This window comes from Ascaphus truei, chromosome 6, assembly GCF_040206685.1.
Source record: "Ascaphus truei isolate aAscTru1 chromosome 6, aAscTru1.hap1, whole genome shotgun sequence".
In the NCBI taxonomy this organism is placed as follows: Eukaryota; Metazoa; Chordata; class Amphibia; order Anura; family Ascaphidae; genus Ascaphus; species Ascaphus truei.
This window is the reverse complement of record NC_134488.1, coordinates 69149153-69174139: the sequence shown is the minus strand read 5'-3', so window position 1 is coordinate 69174139 and position 24987 is coordinate 69149153. Positions and strand designations below refer to the sequence as shown.

General features: G+C 41.6%; 1 protein-coding gene across 1 annotated transcript in view; it reads right to left on the bottom strand.

The window, feature by feature from the left end:
* The window catches only part of RSPO1 (R-spondin 1), a 116937-nt gene extending 100392 nt beyond the window's left edge, over positions 1 to 16545 (bottom strand). The window contains exon 1 of the mRNA XM_075604745.1: positions 16154 to 16545. The gene's annotated coding sequence lies outside the window, so the exon portion shown is untranslated. The remainder of the gene's footprint in view (positions 1 to 16153) is intronic.
* Positions 16546 to 24987: the final 8442 nt, after the last annotated feature.

Sequence of the window (24987 nt, the reverse complement as noted above, 5' to 3'; positions counted from 1 at the left end):
GAGGAATGCAAGTTCTCATACTTGTCCAACAAATCTATGTCTTTCATGTAATCTCCTTCACGCTATGCAATTGTGATCAAATATTGTCTCGGGCAGACACAAAGTTGTGAGTGCCAAGAGCTTGAGTGAGTGGTCTTACAGAGCTGGTGAGACAAAAGCGATTGTACACGGATATGAAAAGATTAAGGAAGCACTACTAGCTGAAATCTCAAATGACCAGGAGCAGAAGGATGTGGTTCAAAATTAAGCTGGTGGCCTTAACAAAAGATGAGCAGCTTGGAATTGCATTATATTCTTCACTTTGGAATTACATTTTGGAAAGGTTCAATGCAACAAACTACAGGATCCAAAAACAGTTCTCCAGTCTGCAGTATCAGCACTGAAATCTCTGAGAACATTTGTAGAATCAAAGAGAGACAAGTTCGATGAATATGAGGATACAGCGAAGATAATATCTGGAAACGAAGAGTATGTTGTTCGATTTCGTGAGAAATGTGCGTCTCAATCCATTGGTTTATGGACAAGCACAGTAAATCCAGATGTCAGACAAAGAGACGTTCCGTACAGCAAGCTTCATTTCGGTTGTCGATCAGTTTGTCACATCCATGTCAGAGAAAATAGCTGCCTATAACATGTCTGTGAATGGTTTGGCTTCCTTAGTCATCTGGAAAATCTGGATGCTTCTGATTTCTGCTCTGCTGCAGTCAATCTTGTCAGCGTACAGTGGCGGCCGCCTTTAGTCTCCTGCGGCAGTTTCGGAGCGAAATTCAAACTTGCAGACAGATGCGGCATGTTCCGGCTGTTTTAGGCGCCGCGGGCGTTTTTCATTGTTTTTCATTGTTTAGTGCTATTAGCGCTGTCTAGCAGTTCAGCGCTGAATGCGGCTGAACGAGTTAAAGTGAGTGGCCTCCGGAGAACAAATCGGGGATGTAGGAGGATAAAAGGGGTCGCAGCAGTATATAAGGGTGACTTGGAGCACAGCCTCGGCAATGAATTAGTGCAGTTTGCTGCGATTGTTAATCTCTACAAAGTAGATTACAATGCCAAAGTTCTTGTTGAGAAGGATTTCAGAGCCACATTTCCTAATGTTGAAATTGCTCTGAGAATGTATTTAGTACAGATGGTAATCAATTGTACTGGTGAACGGTCGTTTTCAAAGATGAAAATCATAAAGAACAGGCTAAGATCAACAATGGAGCAAGAGCGTCTCTCATGGCGAGCATTGTTGAGCACCGAAAGTGATTTGCTGCGCGAATAAAATTCAAAGACATTGAAAAATGTTCCTCTCAGAAAGTGCGAAAATCCAGTTTCCTTTCGTTAAATGCATTTCTATCTATTGTTCCTACATTTGTTGCATTATAAATATAGCCAATTAAATTTCTTACGATTAATGACGTTTTTGTTTTATTTTGATGTGAGTGTAATGATTTCAGTTTAGAAACCCTGAAAAATTGTTAGGCACATCGAATTTCATGTAAATCAATAAGTTGATTTGTGACAGGGGACCTTCGCAATATACTTGCCCCTAGGCCCCCACAACAGTAAACCCGGCCCTGCTCACACGCACAAAGAGACACACAGACCTACACATGCTACAGTATGTGTATATGTTATATACTGCAGAGATCTTAAACCATGGCTTAGTCTTTTGATGTAACTGTGCCTTATTTCAGGAGAATGTGACTTTGCAAAGATCTTTTGGGGTCCATTTTCAAAAGGTTTCTGATATATTTATGCAACGATGACAGAAACTCTCTTTATAATGAAAGAGGAGGAATGAGGAAGAGTGAGAGAGACGGGAGAGAAGTACATGAGACGAGGGAGATGAGTGAGGAGGTGTAGAAGAGGGGAGTTGCAAGGCCGCCGACACACCAATGGAAACTCTAGACCTGGGCCCCACAAAAGCTGTTGGTGACCCTGGTCATCCTCCCTGCTCATTAACATGCGAGTAAAGAAGCTGTTTCAAAAGATGCACGGATCCGTGTGCACAACACTCTCTAGGTTTTTGAAGTATCATTTGAAACGTTAAATTGAGAGAATAAGGATGTGCCGTGAAAAGGCTATGGCGCCTATTCGAATAACTAATGCTGTGTACCTATCTGCAGTGACCTATAGTGACCATGTTCCTATAGACTGTTTTTTGAGTATACACACTATCTTAATATAGTTCTCAATTGTAGCATGGTCGTGGGAGTGGGGAGTTCGTCTAGGAATTCCCTTCCTCCTAATAGGCTCAACTCCTATTTTTGCCAGGCTATCCAGCCTAATTTGTCACCCTACCCATTTTAGGGTTGGTAATTTTTTGCTGTATACTACGCTTCTATTGCATGAAGCTTGGGTTCCCATTTGGGAGTTTTTTTTAACACCCGATGTTTTGCATTTTGTACTAATGAAAGTGTTTTTAGATTTGTTATCATATCATAATATGGATGTTCTAGCTCTGTTCATTCTTTAGTTATCATTCATTACACTATATATTGACAGTGAGAATGAGTGCTGTTAAGTATGGTATTTTCTACTGGTCGAACCGGCCCATTCTGGGACGATTTGGTCTACCAGATTCTTATAGTATAGCCTTTGTTACCTTCCCTACTGCACCATTCACACCAATCACATATTTGTATATTATAGGAGTGCTGGTGTCCCTCTCTTTTGGTGTGTTGTTTATTGTCAAATACTTGTTTTTATTTAAATATAATTTTTTTTATTTTGTGGTTCTTTTTTTTTTAGCTTGCCCATTCATTGCCATTGTGGCAATCCATGCCCAATTTGTGGGCATGGTTTACCACAGTGACAATTAAAGCGTAGAGAGGGTGGGGGTGGGATATTTGCCCCGGGGAGGGTGGTTTGGGGGGTAGTGAGGGATGGGGGTTCACCCCTTAATTACCATAGGGGATTAAGGGTTTAGTGGCAAGTAGTTAGGTTTTTTTTTATGTTGCTTATTTTGCACATTATTGTACTGTATGTGTGTGGGATGGGGGGATGTTGGGGTTAGAGGGGTTGGGTAGTAGGATTGTTGTATTTTAATGTTTCTTGGGGGTAGAGGGGGTGGGTGAAGGGGGTAGTTGCCCCAGGGTGGGTGGTTAGGACTCGGGTGGGTAGAGGGAGGGGTTAACCCCTTCATTACCATAGCGGTTACCACCACTATGTTAGTAAAGGGGTTAACTCCCCCTGCAACCTTCCTGGTAGGCCTAACCACCCACCCTGGGGCAACTAGAAGATACTAAAATTGGCCCCTATGGCTGAAAATAGCAATAAAACCTGCTTGCCTTGGAAAAAATACATGGGGAGCACAGTGCTCCAAGAGACCCCCCTTAAATTGGGATGTCTGCTTTAACGATTCAGAATCTGTTTTTAAAGTAGCTTTTCTTCTTTTTTTCTTACAACATAAATATTCCAGCATGGGATGGTAGCCAATGAGCTAGAAAGGATGCGTGTTAAGGGTTTGAGAATAATAAATTGCATACTATGCAATACTTAAAACCTATCATTGCTGGAGGTGCGTGGAAGTCATTGTCTTTAGATTATAGAGATATAACTTTATTTCATATAGCGCTTTTCTCAGGATGGGACTCAAAGCACTTCCCAATTACAGTATAGTTCATGGTACGCAGCACAAAGGACTTTTTACGGACACAGTCCCTATCTTTACAATCTATGTTTTTGGTGACTGATGAAAAAGGAGATAAAGTGACTTGCCCAAGGTCACATGGAGCTGATACTGGGAATTGAACTTGATTCATATTCAGTGTCAAAAGTTAGTGTCTTTACTCTCTGAGACACTCATTCTACTACTCAGTATCAATACATATTCATTTGTTAATAGGCTGGAAGTATATAAAATTATTTAGCATGTATATTTTCAGGTAACTGGAAGCATAAATACACATATACAATATACGGTTCTTTTTTGGTTGAAAGCTTGTAGTGAGTAGTGATGCCAAAAGCTCGGTCCCCAGTGGCTGCTGCAGCGCGCTACGGCATGCGCTACACACACAAGGCACAGCCCTCTATGGGGCAGGCAGGTATTTGGGGGGCAAAATAGAAGCAAAAAGAATGGCAGATAGAGACTCAGAATGTGAAACATCTCATTATAATCTTTGCACCGTGTAACTCATCCCCAATTCCTCCTACTGACACCCCCTAAGGTGCAAACCAGGGCAGAGACGCAGAATGTGATACATCTCATTATAATCTGTGCACCGTGTCACTCCTCCTCAACTCCTTCTACTGACACTCCCCAAGGAGCAAACTGGGGCAGACGGGGCAACATTTGATCAAAATGCTTTAATAAATACGTGAAGGGTGGAAATTACCTGGTTTGCTCCACAATTGCTCTGAGTTTGCTCCACAATTGCCTTGATACATACTGTAGATGCCACTGTATTTAGTGCAACATTTCATGTATAGCGGTGAAAATTTTACCCTAGGAAAACACAGGGAATGCTGAGTATCTCATTACAATCACAGCCTGCTCATCTTCTTTTCCGTTCTTTAATGGGGTTTTGACGATAAAAGGCAGAGGGTGGGGGCACTGGGGATGTAGCACAGTTGTACCCAACTCCAGTCCTCAAGTTATCCCCTAACAGGTCAGGTGTTCAGGATATCTCTGCTTCAGCACAGGTTGCTCAATCGTTGACTGAGCCACCTCTGCTGAAGCAGGGATATTTTTAATACCTGACCTGTTGGGAGGTCTTGAGGACTGGAGTTCAGCACTACTGATGTAGAAGACAAATTAGAAGTATGTGGTCATTCTCAGGACTGTCATGCTTGTTTAGAAGGACAGAAGATGCCTTTTTCGTAGACAAAAAGGCAAGGCAATATTTATCCGATTAAAGCACATGACATGCATTTGGTGTGTTTGACATCTGGAGAGTGGTATAAAGTGAAACAGGGATTGATTTTTCTGGTAGATGAATTTGCGGTTTTCTATGGGAAGTAATCTTATCATCACATGATTTCAGTGTGGTACGCCTGGGAAACTAGAATTTATGGCAAGATTTATCCCTTCCACTGCTGAAGACATGCGCGTTGGAGGGGGTAAGGGATTGTGGTATAAATGAGGTGCTGTTTAGGACTATCCAATATAAGTAATATTTCTACATTGCTCTGACAATGTACGCAGAATAATACAGGCACAATGAGCCTCTCTCCTGAATAACTTACAGTCTAATATGGGTGTCTGAAGCACAGGGACATACAGTGGCGTGCCTTGCACAGGGTCGAAAGGAAAGTAGGATTCGAACCAAGTTCACCAACTGCATAGGCAATGACATTACAAGTGAGCTGCTCCTCCAGCCACTGTGAGTCAATGCATGAAGGTTACATACACCCCTTTATAATGTGTGTCATGTGTGGTTGAAACTCTATATAACTGTGTGACGGTGAGGAAGTAACCAGGCTCACTAATAAAGGTTAAACCCACTTGGTTACCTCTGATCATTGTATTGGGGCTTGGGAGTGTCAGCTCTTGAGCCTAGTGATTGTCTGTGCATTGTATGTAATTATGCGACAATAAAGAATTTTTGTGTTTTTATCTTTCCAGGAGTGCCAACAAGCAGAGATTGCTAGGCTATGAGTTTCAAGGGGGGTATTACAGAGAAAGTCTTGTCAGAATGTGTCTAGCTAGCCGGGTTCCAGAGTTGATGGATAACCCAAAAATTTACCTGGGAATCAGATCGGATTCTCGGATACATTGAGACACATTGTCACTGCAAAATTTCCCCTTGAAAATGCTTGCGCGACTCACCGCTAGGATTCCCTGCTTCAGCACAGACAAAGGTAAATGGGGCATAGGGATGAGTGGTATCCCTGGAACGGTAAAGGGTTCCCTAGTTTAAGAGAGGATGCCCAGTTAATGCCCAGATCACCCAGAATCCGGTATAGTGGATCTGGGGGTACTCCAACCATACATAATGTTGCAAGGAGTTTAAAAGTCTAAGTCCAGTATAGTGTGTGGGGAATATGGCTAGTAGAAATAAAAGTGAAGATTCTTATTCTGGGCCTTTCCACACCGATGTTCTGGGTGAGTCACTGGGCAACAAAGTTGGTGCCACTTTGTCTACCCAGACAACGGACATGAAAGCCATATAAACCATGTATCTGGCACACGTCCCATCTGTATAGAAAAAGGTATCAACTGCCGGTGCTCACGGATAAAAGGGATTGTCCTGAAAGGTCCAAATAGATTCACATGAAAGGAGAATGAATCCAGACACTTTGTTTTCTATTTTGAAAATGTATTCAGCAATGAAACAACCAAAGTTTCGACTGCCACGCAGTCTTTGTCAAGGTGAGGCCCAACTTGTTTTGCTCAGTGAATGATCCTGGTAAAAAGGTGTAAATTACTTGGTCTCTTGTGACAAACTGAATCCTATAACTCCTCCTATTACTCCATATAACTGCTCCCTATAACTCCTCATATTGCTCACTTTAACAACTCCCTATAACTCCTATGGCTCCCTATAATCGCTCCCAATAACTTCTCCTACTGCTCCATATAACTCCTCCTAATGCTCCATATAACTGCTCCCTATAACTCCTCCTATTGCCCCATATAACTGCTCCCTATAACTCCTCCTATTGCCCCATATAACTGCTCCCTATAACTCTTAATGCTCCATATAACTGCTCCTATTGCTCCATGTAACTGCTCCCTATAACTCCTCCTATTGCTCCGTATAACTGCTCCCCATAACTCCTTCTATTACCCCATATAACTGCTCCCTATAACTCCTCCTATTGCTTCATATAAAAGGAGGTGGGAGAGGGGGGGAGAGGGAGAGGAGGGAGGGGGAGGGGGGTATGTCTGCGACTCGCCGTCTCAATTTGCTGCCTCCTGAAGATTTGGGAAGGCCAGTGCTCCGTCCCCACCCTCCTCCAGTTTTGAGGCATCAAATGACACTCGCAACGTCACATGGTGAGACATTGCCATGACAACACACCGTCAAGGCGCCATGTTGCCGTGACAATACGACGTGATGTTGCAGCGACATTTGACATTGCGATGCTGGAGGAGGAGGGCGGTGGCGGCAAAATGGTGAGTGTCTAAGGGCACACCATAGGTAAAACCGGCCCTGGTGCCCAGGACATACTTGAAAACGAGAGAACTCTCAATGTTTTTTTTTGTGGTAAATATTTTTATAGTGAAATAAATGTGCAGATTGCATATTGCAGTGAATATTGTATATCCCAGTGAAAATTGTATATTGCAGTGAATATAGTAGTACATATTATATATATATATATATTGCAGTGCCTATTGTATATTGCAGTACATATCATATATATATATATATATATATATATATATATATATATATATATATATATATATATATATTACAGTGGTTGACAAATCACCAAAAAATCTACTCGCCACACAAAAAAATCTACTCGCCACCTAATACCAAACGTGTGCTGCTTGGGCCAATATTTACTCGCCCGGGGGTTAAATCCACGCCCGGGGCGAGCAAATGTATAGGTTTGTCGAACACTGTGTATATATATATATATATATATATATATATATATATATATATATATATATATATATATTGCAGTGTATATTGTAGTTCCTATTGTATTTTGCAGTGCATATTTATATCGCAGTGCCTATTGTACATGACAGTGCATATTGTATATGGCAGTGCCTATTGTATACTGTATGGCAGTGTATATTGCAGTGCCTATTGTTTATGACAGAATATATTGCATATTGCAGTGCCTATTGTATATGGCCGTACATATTGCATAGTGCAGTGCCTATTGTATAGGGCAGAACATATTGCATATGGCAGCACGTATTGTATCTGGCAGCGCGTATTGTATATGGCCGTGCGTATTGTATATGGCAGTGCGTATTGTATGCACATTGTATCTGGCAGTGCGTATTGTATGCACATTGTATCTGGCAGTGCGTATTGTATGCACATTGTATCTGGCAGTGCGTATTGTATATGGCCGTGCGTATTGTATATGGCCGTGCGTATTGTATCTGGCAGTGCGTATTGTATATGGCAGTGCGTATTGTATCTGGCAGTGCGTTTGTATCTGGCAGTGCGTATTGTATGCGTATTGTATCTGGCAGTGTGTATTGTATCTGGCAGTGCGTATTGTATCTGGCAGTGCGTATTGTATCTCTCAGTGCACTTTGTATGTACATTGTATCTGGCAGTGCACATTGTAGCTGGCAGTGCGTATTGTATGCACATTGTATCTGGCAGTGCGTATTGTATCTGGCAGTGCGTATTGTATCTGGCAGTGCGTATTGTATCTGGCAGTGCGTATTGTATATGGCAGTGCGTATTGTATATGGCAGTGCACATTGTATCTGGCAGTGCACATGGTATCTGGCAGTGCACATGGTATCTGGCAGTGCACATGGTATCTGGCAGTGCACACTGTATGCACACTGTATTTGGTAGTGCGTATTGTATCTGGCAGTGCTTATTGTATGCACATTGTATCTGGCAGTGCGTATTGTATCTGGTAGGGCATACTGTATCTGGCAGTGCGTATTGTATATGGCAGTGCGTATTGTATATGGCAGTGCGTATTGTATATGGCAGTGCGTATTGTATATGGCAGTGCGTATTGCATCTGGCAGTGCGTCTTGCATCTGGCAGTGCGTATTGTATCTGGCAGTGCACATTGTATCTGGCAGTGCACATTGTATCTGGCAGTGCACATTGTATCTGGCAGTGCACATTGTATCTGGCAGTGCGTATTGTATATGGCAGTGCGTATTGTATATGGCAGTGCGTATTGTATATGGCAGTGCGTATTGTATATGGCAGTGCGTATTGCATCTGGCAGTGCGTATTGTATCTGGCAGTGCACATTGTATCTGGCAGTGCACATTGTATCTGGCAGTGCACATTGTATCTGGCAGTGCACATTGTATCTGGCAGTGCACATTGTATCTGGCAGTGCACATTGTATCTGGCAGTGCACATTGTATCTGGCAGTGCACATTGTATCTGGCAGTGCACATTGTATCTGGCAGTGCACATTGTATCTGGCTGTGCGTATTGTATCTGGCAGTGCGTATTGTATCTGGCAGTGCGTATTGTATATGGCAGTGCGTATTGTATCTGGCAGTGCACATTGTATCTGGCAGTGCACATGGTATCTGGTAGTGCACATGGTATCTGGCAGTGCACACTGTATGCACACTGTATTTGGTAGTGCGTATTGCATCTGGTAGTGCGTATTGCATATGGCAGTGCGTATTGTATCTGGCAGTGCACATTGTATCTGGCAGTGCACATTGTATCTGGCAGTGCACACTGTATTTGGCAGTGCGTATTGTATCTGGCAGTGCGTATTGTATCTGGCAGTGCGTATTGTATCTGGCAGTGCGTATTGTATCTGGCAGTGCGTATTGTATCTGGCAGTGCACATTGTATCTGGCAGTGCGTATTGTATGCGTATTGTATCTGGCCGTGCGTATTGTATCTGGCAGTGCGTATTGTATCTGGCAGTGCATATTGTATATGTCAGTGCGTATTGTATATGGCAGTGCGTATTGTATATGGCAGTGCGTATTGTATCTGGCAGTGCGTTTGTATCTAGCAGTGCGTATTGTATGCGTATTGTATCTGGCAGTGCATATTGTATCTGGCAGTGCACATTGTATCTGGCAGTGCACACTGTATTTGGCAGTGCGTATTGTATCTGGCAGTGCGTATTGTATCTGGCAGTGCGTATTGTATCTGGCAGTGCGTATTGTATCTGGCAGTGCGTATTGTATCTGGCAGTGCACATTGTATCTGGCAGTGCGTATTGTATGCGTATTGTATCTGGCCGTGCGTATTGTATCTGGCAGTGCGTATTGTATCTGGCAGTGCATATTGTATATGTCAGTGCGTATTGTATATGGCAGTGCGTATTGTATATGGCAGTGCGTATTGTATCTGGCAGTGCGTTTGTATCTAGCAGTGCGTATTGTATGCGTATTGTATCTGGCAGTGCATATTGTATCTGGCAGTGCACATTGTATGCACATTGTATCTGGCAGTGTGTATTGTATCTGGCAGTGCACATTGTATCTGGCAGTGCACATTGTATCTGGCAGTGCACTTTGTATGCACATTGTATCTGGAAGTGCGTCTTGTATCTGGCAGTGCGTATTGTATGCACATTGTATCTGGCAGTGCGTATTGTATATGGCAGTGCGTATTGTATCTGGCAGTGCACATTGTATCTGGCAGTGCACATTGTATCTGGCAGTGCACATTGTATCTGGCAGTGCACACTGTATTTGGCAGTGCGTATTGTATCTGGCAGTGCGTATTGTATCTGGCAGTGCGTATTGTATATGGCAGTGCGTATTGTATCTGGCAGTGCACACTGTATCTGGCAGTGCACACTGTATCTGGCAGTGCGTATTGTATCTGGCAGTGCACACTGTATCTGGCAGTGCGTATTGTATCTGGCAGTGCACACTGTATATGGCAGTGCGTATTGTATCTGGCAGTGCGTACTGTATATGGCAGTGCGTATTGTATCTGGCAGTGCGTATTGTATCCGGCAGTGCACATTGTATCTGGCAGTGCACATTGTATCTGGCAGTGCACACTGTATCTGGCAGTGCGTATTGTATCTGGCAGTGCACACTGTATCTGGCAGTGCGTATTGTATCTGGCAGTGCGTATTGTATGCGTATTGTATCTGGCAGTGCGTATTGTATCTGGCAGTGCGTATTGTATCTGGCAGTGCGTATTGTATCTGGCAGTGCGTATTGTATGCGTATTGTATCTGGCAGTGCGTATTGTATCTGGCAGTGCACATTGTATCTGGCAGTGCGTATTGTTCATTCCATGATATTTCTTATTGTGCATTTTACAACGGGGTTGAGAGCTATTTAACATACAGTACATACTTTACATTATAAAATAAATTGTAAACATGGAAAAAAGAAGTTGCATTGCACAATGCTTTCTCATTATTGCAATATAAGTATTTATTGCTGCGTAGTATGTGGCAGTGCTTGTTTTATAAAAAAGGAGAAAACAAATCAGACAATGAAAACCGTTTCTGCATACAGTATGCCGAGCAATCAGTCTCTGTTATTTTCACAGACAGTTGCAGTGTGACATTGCTTTGGTGGCTTTTTTCATGTATGCAAATGAATCAAATTAGCACGAGTTATGCCGATTTGGGCAATTTATTAAGAAGGTCTTCCGGCTGCAAAACTGAAGCAATATTAATTAATCCGTGAACCTTACCAGACTTCTGAAAGGAAATATACAACCTGCAAAGCTGAAGCAATGAGGATGGGGCTTACCATACTTAGTTAAGTTATGGGGAGTACAAAAAAGTGACAAAAACCCTCCACAGCAAAGCATATAGCAAATGGAAATATAACTGTATGCTCATCTGCATGTCTTAGGCAGGTCTGCAACCCTGCCTTTCCCCATTATCACCCAGCATACAGCACTTCCACTGCAGCAAGGGATTCTGGGAAATGACATGCAAATGAGCACACAGTGCCACTTTTTGCTTCAAAACCATTTTAAACATGGTTCCCTATAGGCTTAAGCTTGCTGCATGGTCACAACTTTAAACACAGCCAGGGTTAAGATGCATAGCCAGTAAACCCACCCACAGACAGCTGTTTCAACCTTAATGGGTCTCATCAGTGTGGGGTTGGTTACTGGCTATGCAAAGCTGAAGCAATGAGCATGTCATTTCCCAGAATCCCTTGCTGCAGTGGAAGTGCTGTGTGCTGGGTGATAATGGTGAAAGGCGGGGTTGCACACCTGCCTAAGACATGCAAATGAGCATACAGTTATATTTCTATTTTATATATATATATATATATAGGTAGCTTTACACTATCCTAACATAAAAAATATAGTGCAGTGCACATATAGATCATTTTAACTGACTTTGCACAGACATTTTTTTCACCACGATGAGTATTACCCAGTGACTCTGCATTTTAACCACTATTCATATGATATAATAGATAAGGCACCCTGTGTAGAATTAGAATGAGCAAACTTTGCCAAGATTCTCAAAAAGTTGCTGTACCTGGAACATTTTTGACCACACAGTTCTGAAAATGTAGATTGCACTTGTCTAACTTCTAGTGATTGAATTTCACCAGCGAATCTACTCCAACAACATCTGGACCCTGAGAAAATGCTCTCTTCCTTGCACAAAAACATATTTCAGGCTATAGAATTGAGTTTGTCTTTTACTGGAGATATGGCTTGACTGTTGAAAGAACTCTCGAAAGCTTGTCCTAAAATATCAGTTATTAGTCCAAGTAAAAAAGGTATCACATAATACTGAAGTAATCATTTACTCTGCACTATCTTTTACTGGGAGAACTGCTTGCGAACTTTGAAAACTGTGCACATTTTGCTATGGCGAAAAAAGAGCAAATTTCGTCTGGTTCACAAATTTCGGCACAAATCTCTAGTTAGGATCATTAAGGTCTTTATAAATCTGATTCGAAATGTTAACCAAATGACGACTAGATTTTAGATTGCATTCACAATTAACATTATGATAATAACAAGATTTTTAAATGTAAAGTCCTGGTCGTTCTGATATTACTGTATGTATGAATTTAATTCTTAACAAGTTTAACCGCACATACAGGTAGGATGAATCGCAGGTGATATGAATTTCGGACATGTATATTGTTGTTTGTAAAAATGTGTTAGTGATTAAGTACTTGTTTTAAATTATAAGCTTTAAATTAATTTATACATCTTTTGGTGGGGGGGCAATAGTAGAAACACAGCCCAGAAATGAGAGAATGGGTACTAAAATGATCTTGGTTCCATTTTGTGGTCATCATTTTGGAAATTCCAAAATCTGATAATTTTCCTGAAAAGTCCTTCCATAGAACGTTCTTCCAATGTAACTCAAAGGGCTTCTCAATTACAATCTAGAACATGGTACGCACTGCTACACATAGAATTTTATCAGCATAGTCCCTGCCCCAACAATCTTACATTCTAATCTCTGAGCCACTCCTTTAGAGAGCAGCATGTGCTTGGAAAAATTATTTATACATCTCAAATTGAGCAGTCAATTTTTTCCCCTTAAATTTGGGCCAACTTTTTTTTAATTGTATACTTTTTGCAGACGTCGCGAGGGTTTTTACATTAACCGGTTTATATATAATATATATATATATATATATATATATATATATATATATATATATATACATATATATATATATATATATATATATAAAATGTACATAAACTTCTCAGATCGGAAATCACCTTACTCCAGGTTTCTGAAGATAAACGATATATACTTGCCTCTTGCTAGATAAATAAATTAACATTAATAACAATTTTCCGTCTTAAACCTTTTCAGGCAGGTGTCAGCTCTGTATTCCTGGCTTCTCTGACGGCAAAGGGGTTAAAAAATAACTTCCTTAAACAAGTGATTGATAACATCTTACACAATGCTGTGTCACTGTCCCCGGTAATGGCAACAGCATTTCAATAAACCCATGGAAATAATGATTTCCCTTTCAGTGATTTATGAATTTCCTAAAATATGTCTTGACGCAGTACAGGCATACCCCGCATTAACATACGCAATGGGACCGGAGCATGTATGTAAAGCGAAAATGTACTTAAAGTGAAGCACTCCCTTTTCCCACTTATCGATGCATGTGCTGTACTGCAATCGTCATATACGTGCATAACTGATGTAAATAACGCATGTGTAACAGGCTCTATAGTCTTCCCGCTTGCGCACAGCTTCGGTACAGGTAGGGAGCCGGTATTGCTGTTCAGGACGTGCTGACAGGCGCATGCGCGAGCTGCCGTTTGCCTATTGAGCGATATGTACTTAGTCGCGAGTGTACTTAAAGTGAGTGTCCTTAAACCGGGGTATGCCTGTATGATGTTTGCTTTTTGCTATTTAAAAACGTATAAACAAGATGCTTTCAGCCTTATTAGCCATTAAAGTTTACTTCAATTCAGAGTTGGGTTTTATGATGAAGAATTAAATATATCTCCTTATAACACTGGGGCAAGTTATTTCTCTTGCAAACACTCTATGGGCACTATGTACACAAACATCCTCATTTTCATCTATGCATCAATGTACCAATCTCTTTGCTCTCCCCTTTGTGACCCCTGTGCATCAATTTACAGTTTAGGAATGGTCTAAAGCAGCCGTGCACAAACTGAGGGGGTGTGGGAGATTTTTGCAGGGGGGCACGGTAGTTGCAGGGGCCCTGCGCTCTTCCCCACGGCATTTAAATGAAATGCTGGGGAGCGTGTGAGGCCTCTGACTGCAACCTTTTACTTTCCGAGATTCAGACGGCTTCTGATGCGTCGTCATGGTAATGTGGCGTCAAATGACGCTGTGGGGTCACGTGATGGGATGTCACGTGGCCCTGCGGCGTCATTTGATGCAGGGAACGGAGGTAAGGTGGGCGCGAGCACCGGGAGCAGCAGACAGGGGGAGAGGGGAGCGCAGCTGCAAAAGTTTGCACACCCCTGGTCTAAAGGATGAGCAGGGGAGTGGTTACCTGACACAGTTTAGAATGAGATGTATCCATTTCTGCGCCTCTGTGTGTTGATCTTTCTCTTTTTAATCTGCGCCATAACATCCACCAAATTTAAAGGAGCAATCCCTGCAATATCCTACATGTGTGGGTTTTTTTAAATGAATAATTTCTCTAGTATTAGACAATACTTACTACCTTTTATTATTTTAAAATTCAACTCTTAATGCCATGTTTAATGAGTTTTAATATAGTGAGCATTTTTTAATTTCCATAGCAGGCACACCTCCCCAGCAGTGCAAAATTTTTGCAACACTTTCCTGTTTAATTTGTTGCAAATATTCCCAGCAGTTTGAGCTGCAAACTGCAACAAAAGATAATGTTACCCTAATAATATAAGGATACGTTGTAGCTGTTGAGTTACACTAACTGAAGGATTGATCTGAAACTGAAAGGCAGCCATTTAGTGAACTCTGAGAAGCAGGACTTTGCTGTTCGATCACAGGAGAACTAATCAATCAGTAGCTACGGTAATTAGTTTTCAATAAAGGTAATCAAAGGCTGCATACAGTATATTAAAACATAAAAAAGATTTTTTTTTTTAAAGCTGCTTAAATTGCCTCTTTAGGTGGCAAAACTGTCAGTCTTCTAACAATCTGCACCAGATGGAAGAAACAGTATATTTTTACATTTGACGCAAGTAAGCACAGAGAAAGGTTGCAGTGTGTCAAAACACACCTTCTCTGCTTGAAAATATCCTTAGGTCATAGCCGCTATTATGTCACGCGAGATGCTAAGAGTCAAAATTCATGTTGTTTCTTTGGTAGCATAAAAGCAAAGGGAAAAAATGCAGTTTATGAGCAATATTCTTCTCCAGTGTGCATACTGTAGTTGAGTAACCAAAACTCTGTTTTGTCTGTTTTAAATTAAAAAAAAAAGCCCATTTGAACTTGCAGAAGCCCTTTTGCTAAATGTATCCATTTATTACAGTTAAGACCTCACGCTTTGAATTCTGCAATCCAAGCCATACAAAAACATATTTTTATTCCAATCACGCCCACAAATTTACTTCCAAATCTGATAACAGTTGGATCCTCCTTGCACAAAATCCTCTAAACAGCCCGAAAGTATAAAAGCAACAAAGATCACACATTTCGGTGAGGAGGGGGGTGGATTTACCCTACACAGTTCTCCAACTTACATTAGAAAAACACCCCCTTCCATCCAAATACAGCAATCTATGATAAACGTACGTGTTTATGCATTATGGCAAATATTTAGCATTACCCACATTGCATTTATAATAGCTGTCAGTATATCATCTACTTCTGGAGCTAAAATATTTCAGTTTCCCAAGCTAAATGAAACTGTTTTCCTTTTATCATAAGGGTATAATATATCATTGTAAATACACATTGCTTACCCACAAACACATGTATACCAATGGTAGTTACTGTTCATATTACCGTAGCCTGGGGTAATATCTTTAATCATTCACAGAACACAGATTTTTTATTTATTTTTTTGCCTAGAAATATAATTTCATCTCGGCATAATTACTTCTTGATGCAAAAATCAGCATGGCAATCCAATAGCAAAATGCTACTTAGTTTCAGCAAAAGCAGATTTTTATTTTAGAAAGACATGCAGCCTTACCTTCAATGCAACGTCCACTTCTAAAAGTTATTTTGTTAGTACGAGCAATCCCTTGTTTCCTTTCCAGAAAATGGGCAAAAATCAACCAAACAAGAAAAAAAAAATGTAAAAAAAATAAAATAAAACTGTTCCACAAACGATTTATTTATTTTTTATTTTTATTTTTTGCCAAGGAAGAAATAAAAGACAAAAAAAAAAAAAATAGCTATGGAAAGTTTTCCAAAAATGCTGGTAATGATGATAACTCCAACAGGATTTCAGAGAGAGATCTGCCTGTCTGTGTATTGTACTCCATCAGCAAAACCAAGTGATCACTTCTGAGCAATTTGCACAGTAAAAAAACAGCTTGTTAGCTTACTCAGGCTCCAACCACATTCACGTAGCAGACTTTTTTTTTTTTTTTTTTTTAAATCACCATAGGATTGAGCTTTTCCAAGGCATTGGGAGATAACTGTTGCATGCAAGCACCACCTCCTTCTGGAATGGTTTGATTTAATAGCATGATTGCTCCGCGTTGCACAGCCGGACCCCCTCTGGCACTCAGAGGGTTAAGGCGCAGTGTAACTTGGCAAGATACAGTAGCGGCTGCTGGACATTAAGAGCAGTTTTGCTATCCTCTCCTCTACCGAGTGTCGCATTTGTTTCGGCATTTAATACCGTTTGCCTAGCAGGACGGTACGGAGTATACGACACGTGCTGGTTTCACGCGGCGGGGGGAGAGCGACCTGCAAATTCCAGCAGCTGCTACGACTCGAGTCATATAACGTGTTTAAAAATAAATAAATAAAAGTTAAAATAAATAAATAAAAATATCGGCCCTTTTTTTACGAGGGCCGCGAAAAATTGTACTTGCGTCAATCAACCTTTTGACAAATCAGAAACCCCACAGGGTTTTCAAAAAGAAGTGTGAAGTCAGGATGAAAAAGGGAATGAGGGCAGGGGGACTACGTGGCCTTTTACTAAATGTTAAAGTTTCTATTTTTTATGTGAGGTACATTTATGAACTGCAGATATAATTCAATGTTCCAATATCCATATTTAATCTGGATGACACTGAATTTTCTTGCAGGCTGTTAAGTTCTGAATGTGTTTCTCTCTTTATGACTGATATCTCTTTTACTTAGCTCACGCAATACAATGCTGTTTAGTTCATGCATTACAGCTGTTTAGCTCATGCATTACAATACTGCTTAGCTCATGCCTTATGAATCTCCTTAAGTATGTGTCTCGACTCTTGACGCAGCACGAGCAAATGTTTGCTTGATGCTTTATAAATACTTTTTAAACAAGTTCCTTCCATGCTATGCAGATTATTAGCCAGGGAAGTTTACTTCAATTCAGAGTTGGCAGAGTTTTTTTGATGCCAAGAAAAGCAGAATTAGATGTATCTCATTATAACACTGGGTCAAGTTTTTGTCGTTGTTGCAACAAACACCCTAATTTTCATCTTGCACCTCTATGCGTCAATGTATCAACCTCTTTGCTCCAATTTTTGACCCATGTGCATCAGCTAGCAGTTTCGGAGGTGCCAAAAGGATGAGCAGGGGAGGGGGGTTACATGACGCACAGATCATCATGTATCATTTGCAGAAAGAACGGCTCAATATAATATAGCATTGTAAATACAAGTTACTTCCACACAAACACGTATACAAATTATCATTACTGATCATAATACCATGGTCCCTGGTAATGTCATTACCTCACTGCTCTTTGTAGTACAGTAGGTGCACCACCAGGTATAAATGCTTATGGCATAAAATATAGATTGCATGTTGAAGACTCAAGCAGTAGCTCAGTGGTAATGTCACTTCCTTTGAAATGGCTCCCCCAGTGCTGGCTCTCCTTTTGACATTGGTCAAGTCACTTTACCTCCCTGTGCCTCAAAATGAGATTGTAAGTTCTTCAGGACACAATTCTAATGTTGCAAAATGTTATCTACAGCGCTGTGTACATGGACAGTGCTGTAAAAAAAAAATATTATTAAATAGTCCCCATAGAGCCTTGATTTCCCATGCTAATTACCTAGTTTCCACCTATTAAACATATCACTGCTGTTAGTTTAATGTTTGTTCTATGCGCACTTTTAACCCCTCTAAACTGAGAGGGGCCAACAATGTATTGCAAAGAAATACACAACGGGCCCCTCTGGTACTGATGGGGTCTTATTGTCCTGTGTGGTTCATTTTCACTCTGGTTGCTAGAATTCCCACATTGTCTCTAAGCACGAGATAGTGCATCGTAAAAATAAGTTTCATTCCCTCTTGCCAATAAACACATGATAATGAGAATTAACAAGTCCCGACCGCTGTCATTAACACCTTGGCGTAACGCCTGCAGGCCTTGAAGAAGTAACACCAAGGCAGATTGCTGAGAGAGGAGCAGATCCTGAGGAAGTGTCAAACTATGTGAGAAAAATATAAATTGCTCAGAGAAAAAGAGAGACATCCTTCCCATTTCACCTTGTCCGTCCTCACAATGGACAGCGCTCCCAGCTGTGATCTGGATGCTCATATTCACACTGGAAACAGCTGGTGGTGCCTGTAGGGTCCCACCACAATCTTCTGATCCCATCTCAAGGTCCCTTGGCTAAAACCCTATTAAAAATGCAAAGCTGGAAGTTATCACTTAGACCTTTTCCTAAAACTTGGTGGAATCAATGATACTCAGGAACACATTTGAGCAGCTGATGTCATCTTATAACAAACCTTCTTGTCCTTCAACCTCGAAGGGGAGTGGGGGAGGTGACGATAAATATTCAATTTAAAATCCCATAGAAAATAGTTGACAGTTGTTGCAAAACCACCAATGTTAAAAGTAAACAAACTCAGAAACGTTAATACGTTAATATAAGAATGCAGGATGACAAATGCTTCTAGTATCATGTCTCCTACAGTGGCAGCACTGGAGGATTCTGGGAGGAACACGGCACAGGCAGTGGTAGTATCTGCATTCGAAATAGTGGTGATATTGTGACATATTTCAAAGGAATGCTAAACCACTTAAACAATGGGCGGAATACTCTTTCGACCTTATTCTATAGATGTTTTTTTTTTCAATATGTATGCTCGAAGCACAGAAAGAAAATGGAACTCTAAATCAAAACATATAGTGGTATTTAGGGTCTGCAACTAGAAATGTAGTAAGACTCTTCATACCATCACACTGAACATAGGGTATGTACCGGGTAAGATACCCACCCACTCCCAGCATTCATATTTTATTAGCAGGTTTTTCCCCATATAATCCAACATTTGGAAACTCTGTCTTAGTGAGCAGTGTCCCTCTTTCATTGTCTAGAGAGAATGTTGTCATGGACAAAAGGTTTTATATTTCATATAAATAGGATATACAAATAAGGTGGTCAGTATGCAAATGCCCCCGTTTCTGCTACATAGTTGCTAGCTCACAAAGAGAAAACAAAGGCATCCTCTTTGAAGATCAGTGAGTAACCTGCAGCTGCGTACAATTTCCCGTGTAATCGTCACCAATTTGCCTTGCTTCGGAGATGGAGCACAGTCCCCAGCTCTGGGTTGTAAGACAGCAACCAAAAGGCCTTTCTTGAAGGCAGCGGGAAACGAGTTTAGCTGCAATCAGCTGTAAGAAAAAAAATGACAATTCTGAATGAGCTGCTGTAGGAGTGGCTGTGAGTAACGATACTGATTCTGAGTTTGCAGCAGGGGAACCTGGTTGAAATCCTGGTGTCAGCTCCTTGGGCATGTCACTTGATCTCCTTATGTATCAGGCACCAAAATCATAGATTGCAATTTCTACGGGGCAGGGCCTCATGCCTGCAAAATTCTATGTACAGTGCTGCTATACAGGAAAAAAATATATACAGTATGGATGTCTTTTTCTGGTAGGGGTGACCATAGTAGAATTATCAATTAATCCTTGAGCGGAAGAGCTAGCCATCTAATGTTTAGTGCTGCAGTAAGTAGGAGACAAAGGGCAAGATATACTAAATGTTGTTAAAGCTTAGAGAATATTAAGGCATGTACAAGTTAAAAGATCTGTTCCTCCTCTGGGCCCTCCCTTTACAAAAAAAAATTAAATAAGAAAAAGGATGGGGAGCAAGTGGTCACCCGGAGCTGAACCCATTAACGTACCGTGCCGGCTTTCTATTGACCCGCGTGGTGTGGGGGATCTAAACTTCCATTTTGTTTTTCCTGGAGGGGACGTACTGCCGCTATCGTCAGCTGTAACTATGTCAAGAAATGAAAAAATGAGTAGGGGAACTGGCCATTAGTCTTAAGACATGCAATGTTTTACCTGTTTAATAAATCTGCGCTGAAGTAGTTTGTTGGCCTCAGGAGTGGTTAATGCTTGGATAATAAGTATACAGACAACCCGGAGCAATTAATGAAGGGTAACATGACCCTTGATCCAAGGAGTGATGAGTGGGGACGGAGAGGAGGAGGAGGGTGGCTAGGCCGTGGAAGGGCCGGCCTTAAGCTTTGTCGGGTTCCTAGGCAGCACGCTGGCAGTGAGGTTTCCCATGTGAAAAATGTTATGGGGCCTTATCTTGAAGAGTGGCCCTCCTTTGGCAGTGTCACGGTGTCTTGATGTCACGGAGACAAGTGACGTCATGTTGCAATGGCAATGCGCCATATGACATTTCGGCATCATTTGATGTCGGTCACCATAGCAACAGGAGGTGGCTCACTCCAGAGAAGGTAAGAACCCCTCTCTGCCCCCCGCAAAGAAAAAACCCCCACACAATTACCTACCTCTCGGTGAGAAGCTGTCATGCCGTTCTGCCGGCCAGGGGCCCCGCGCCTCCTCTGCTCCCTCCTTCTGTCGGTACCGGGATCCAACTTCCACCCAACCGGAGGGGTGAGCTGGAGGAGGGAGCATGTGGCCCCCAAAGGTGCGGAGCCCATGGCGGCCCCCTTGCTTGCTTTGCCCTAAGGCCGGCCTTGTGCGGTGGCTCTCTCCTCAGGCACTGTCCTCCCCAATAGGTTCCCACCCACCCCCTTTTGGTTTCAGTTTGGGGGGGGGGAAGTGGGATGTTAATGTTATTGTATGATATTTAAACTGTTAAAAATGTAATAAAAAGAAATGGTATGGTAAAGGTTTGGCGGTGTTATGATATTGTCACAGCCGGAGATGGGGGGCTGGTCAGTTCTGCCCAGGTGGGGAAATGGAGAAATGTGTGACGGGTCAGAAGGCGCCCTTGGGCAAGGCCAAGTGCAGCGGACCTAAGGGTGTGCTCCAAATTCGGACCCCAAATATTACAAACCATGAGTGTCCACTGGGTCATGTAGTGGCGGTGGACATGGATCATGGTTCAGCTGGTGTGGCTACTTTCTGACCAGGTCCAGGAATTTTATAAATTGACTAATAAAAGGCTGTGGTCATTTGTACCCAACCAAGGTGTCTGTTTATTTGGGTGAGGTGTCGAAATGGAATGGCGGAAGTTAAGTTAAGTTAAGGGGGTCATTTATAAAACCTTTTTTCGGGTACATGTAATGCACTACATGACACGTAACCTGAAAATATTTCTCTTTTCCAGTGTTTTTATAGGTCATCTACACAAAAATGAGGCAGCTGTTATCTATACTGTAGTTCTTTTCGAGCTTATCATTTAATTTTAATAATCCTCTTTTTTTAACACTTGTCTTGTCATTCAAAGATTTTTTTCCACTCCCCCACAATTTACATTTTCTTTTTTTGCTTCTCCTGGGTCTTTTTTTTATTTATTTTTACTTGGTGCAATACTTCTTATTTCCCTGCACTTATAACCACATCTAAATATGTGCATTTAAAAAAAAAAAAAATTGATCAGAAAAGAAAAAATGGGGCGTGTTAAGCCTGAACTGTGCTTTATATTTAATATATTGATATAAAAAAAACATCTTGTTTGTGTTATAATACCCAGTTTTTAGTAAATTCTTATATTTATCAGGAAGTAAATTATAAGGAGATAAAAAAAAAACCAGACCTTCTAAATTACAGAAATTGAAACCTTACCACAAAATTGCTGTAAATTACGATCTTGATTGCCAAAGACCATTCTGTTTAGGTTTCATGGCCATAAAGCAGTAATGCTGTGCTGAATTAGCCCAAATCCAAGGTGGCAAACCTGAGAAAAAACAGTGCTAATGACAACAATTCTTTTCAATTCCATGGCTATTTCTATTACTGGCCAGAAATTGAATTTTTGTGCATTTTGGTGTTTTGACATCTAATAAGCATACACAATAGAAATCTAAATCAATGTTTTTATTCCACTACTTTAGAATCGATATGGAAACTGCCAAATGGCATAACTAGTAAGAGGTCAGACATTTTGAAAGCTTGCAATTCCTTACTGTATGTATAAGATCACAGTCTTCCATACGTACAGCCTTGTGAAGTCTCACACATTAGGGATCTGTCTCACATAGCATGAGATAATATTGCATTGCCGGGAGATCCGGTGCTGAGTGCAGGGCCTTTGTAACTGTCTCTTACCTTCATGACAATATGATGCTGCAACGTCACGTGACATCACGCTGTCATAGCAACGCGACACGATTTGACATCGCGGAGCCATGATGACGGGAAGCTAAAGAGAAGGTAAGAGCTGAGGCCCCGCACATGTTCCTGCACCGAGCCCCGTGAACATCCCAACTGACCTTGGCAACCCTGCATTGACATAAATCCATCCACTCATGTGATAACTACCTGCCCTTGACAACTTGTACGGTAACAGCAAAGACAAATATTGGAATATTCAAAAAAGGAAAAGAACACAAGCTTTTAAATATACTGTGTGTATATATGTATATGTATATATATATATATATATATATATATATATATATATATATATATATATATATATATAGAGTTGTGTGAAAAAGAAAGTACACCTTCTTTGAATTCCATGGTTTTACATATCAGGGCATAATAAAAATCATCTGTTCCTTAGCAGGTCTTAAAATTAGGTAAATACAACCTCAGATGAACAACAACACATGACATATTACACAGTGTCATGATTTATTTAACAAAAATAAAGCCAAAATGGAGAAGCTATGTGTGAAAAACTAAGTACACCTTATGATTCAATAGCTTGTAGAACCACCTTTAGCAACAATAACTTGAAGTAATTGTTATCTGTATGATTTTATCAGTCTCTCACATCGTTGGGGAGGAATTTTGGCCCACTCTTCTTTACAACGTTGCTTCAGTTCATTGAGGTTTGCGGGCATTTGTTTATGCACAGCTCTCTTAAGGTCCCGTCACAGCATTTCAATCGGGTTGAGGTCTGGACTTTGACTGGGTCATTGCAACACCTTGATTCTTTTCTTTTTCAGCCATTCTGTTGTAGATTTGCTGGTGTGCTTGGGATCCTTGTCCTGTTGCATGACCCAATTTCGGCCAAGCTTTAGCTGTCGGACAGATGGCCTCACATTTGACTCTAGAATACTTTGGTATACAGAGGAGTTCATGGTCGACTCAATGACTGCAATGTTCCCAGGTCCTGTGGCTGCAAAACAAGCCCAAATCATCACCCCTCCACCACCGTGCTTGAGAGTTGGTATGAGGTGTTTGTTCTGATATGATGTGTTTGGTTTTCGCCAAACATGGCGCTGTGCGTTATTGTAAGGAATCGGGGAACACGTCCTTTGCGACGTGTTCCCTCTTTACCTCTCTCTGCACAGACATCCGCTCTGGAACCAACGCGTGTGTGTGCACCCCCGTTCTGCTTACAGAGCGAGCGCGCACGTACAGCTCTTCTAGCGCTGCCACGGAGCTTAGCTCCACCCGTGGATGTGCTGCGCTTCTCTCTCGCGCGGCACGCTCACGTGACGTTGTGCATTGTTCCCTAGCTGGGAGGCAACTAATCTTGCAACTTGTCTCCTGCAGCCTATCGCGACTCCCGCTTGGGCCGTAACTCCGCTCTGCCTCCTGTTCTATTGGCCCACGCCAGCTATTTATACCCTGCTCATGCTCAGAGTAATTGCTGAGCATAACTAGTTGTAGCCTTGTGCTCCTGCGTCTGTTGGGCCTTGTTCCTGTCTTGTTCTATTGCAGTTATTGGATTCTACGTGTACCGACCCAGCTGGACTTCTGAACCCCTCTGGACATCGACCCCGGCTTACCCTCAACACTGTGTACCTCTGCAACCCAGACGATGGCTATATGGAGTTCTACAATTCTGACGTCTATAACCCCAGACCACGGCTTAACAGACTTTGACAATTCTGACCTCTCCATCCAAAGACCTTGACAAGTATCTGAACTAACCCGCTCTCTCCAACCCAGACCCGGCTACGTTGACAATCCGCCTGCCAGGCTTCCGCTGCTATGGGTGCGTGGTTTTATTCTTCCCCACCTCAGTACCGGGGTCCTGTCTTGCTCGTGGGCAGCGCAAGCGTTAAAATTATAGCCAAAACATCTCCACTTTGGTCTCGTCTGTCCAAAGGACATTGTTCCAGAAGTCTTGTGGTTTGTTAGGATGCAACTTTGCAAACCTAAGCCGGGCTGCCATGTTCTTTTTAGAGAGAAGAGGCTTTCTCCTGGCAACCCTTCCAAACAAACCATACTTGTTCAGTCTTTTTCTAATTGTACTGTCATGAACTTTAACATTTAACATGCTAACTGAGGCCTGTAGAGTCTGAGATGTAACTCTTGTTTTTTTTTAGCAATTTCTCCGAGCATTGCATGGTCTGACCTTGGGGTGAATTTGCTGGGATGTCCACTCCTGGGAAGATTGGCATCTATCTTGAAAGTTTTCGACTTTTGAATAATCTTCCTCACTGTTGAATGATGGACTTTAAATGGTTTGGAAATTGCCTTATAACCCTTTCCAGATTGATGGGCAGCAACAATTGCTTCTCTAA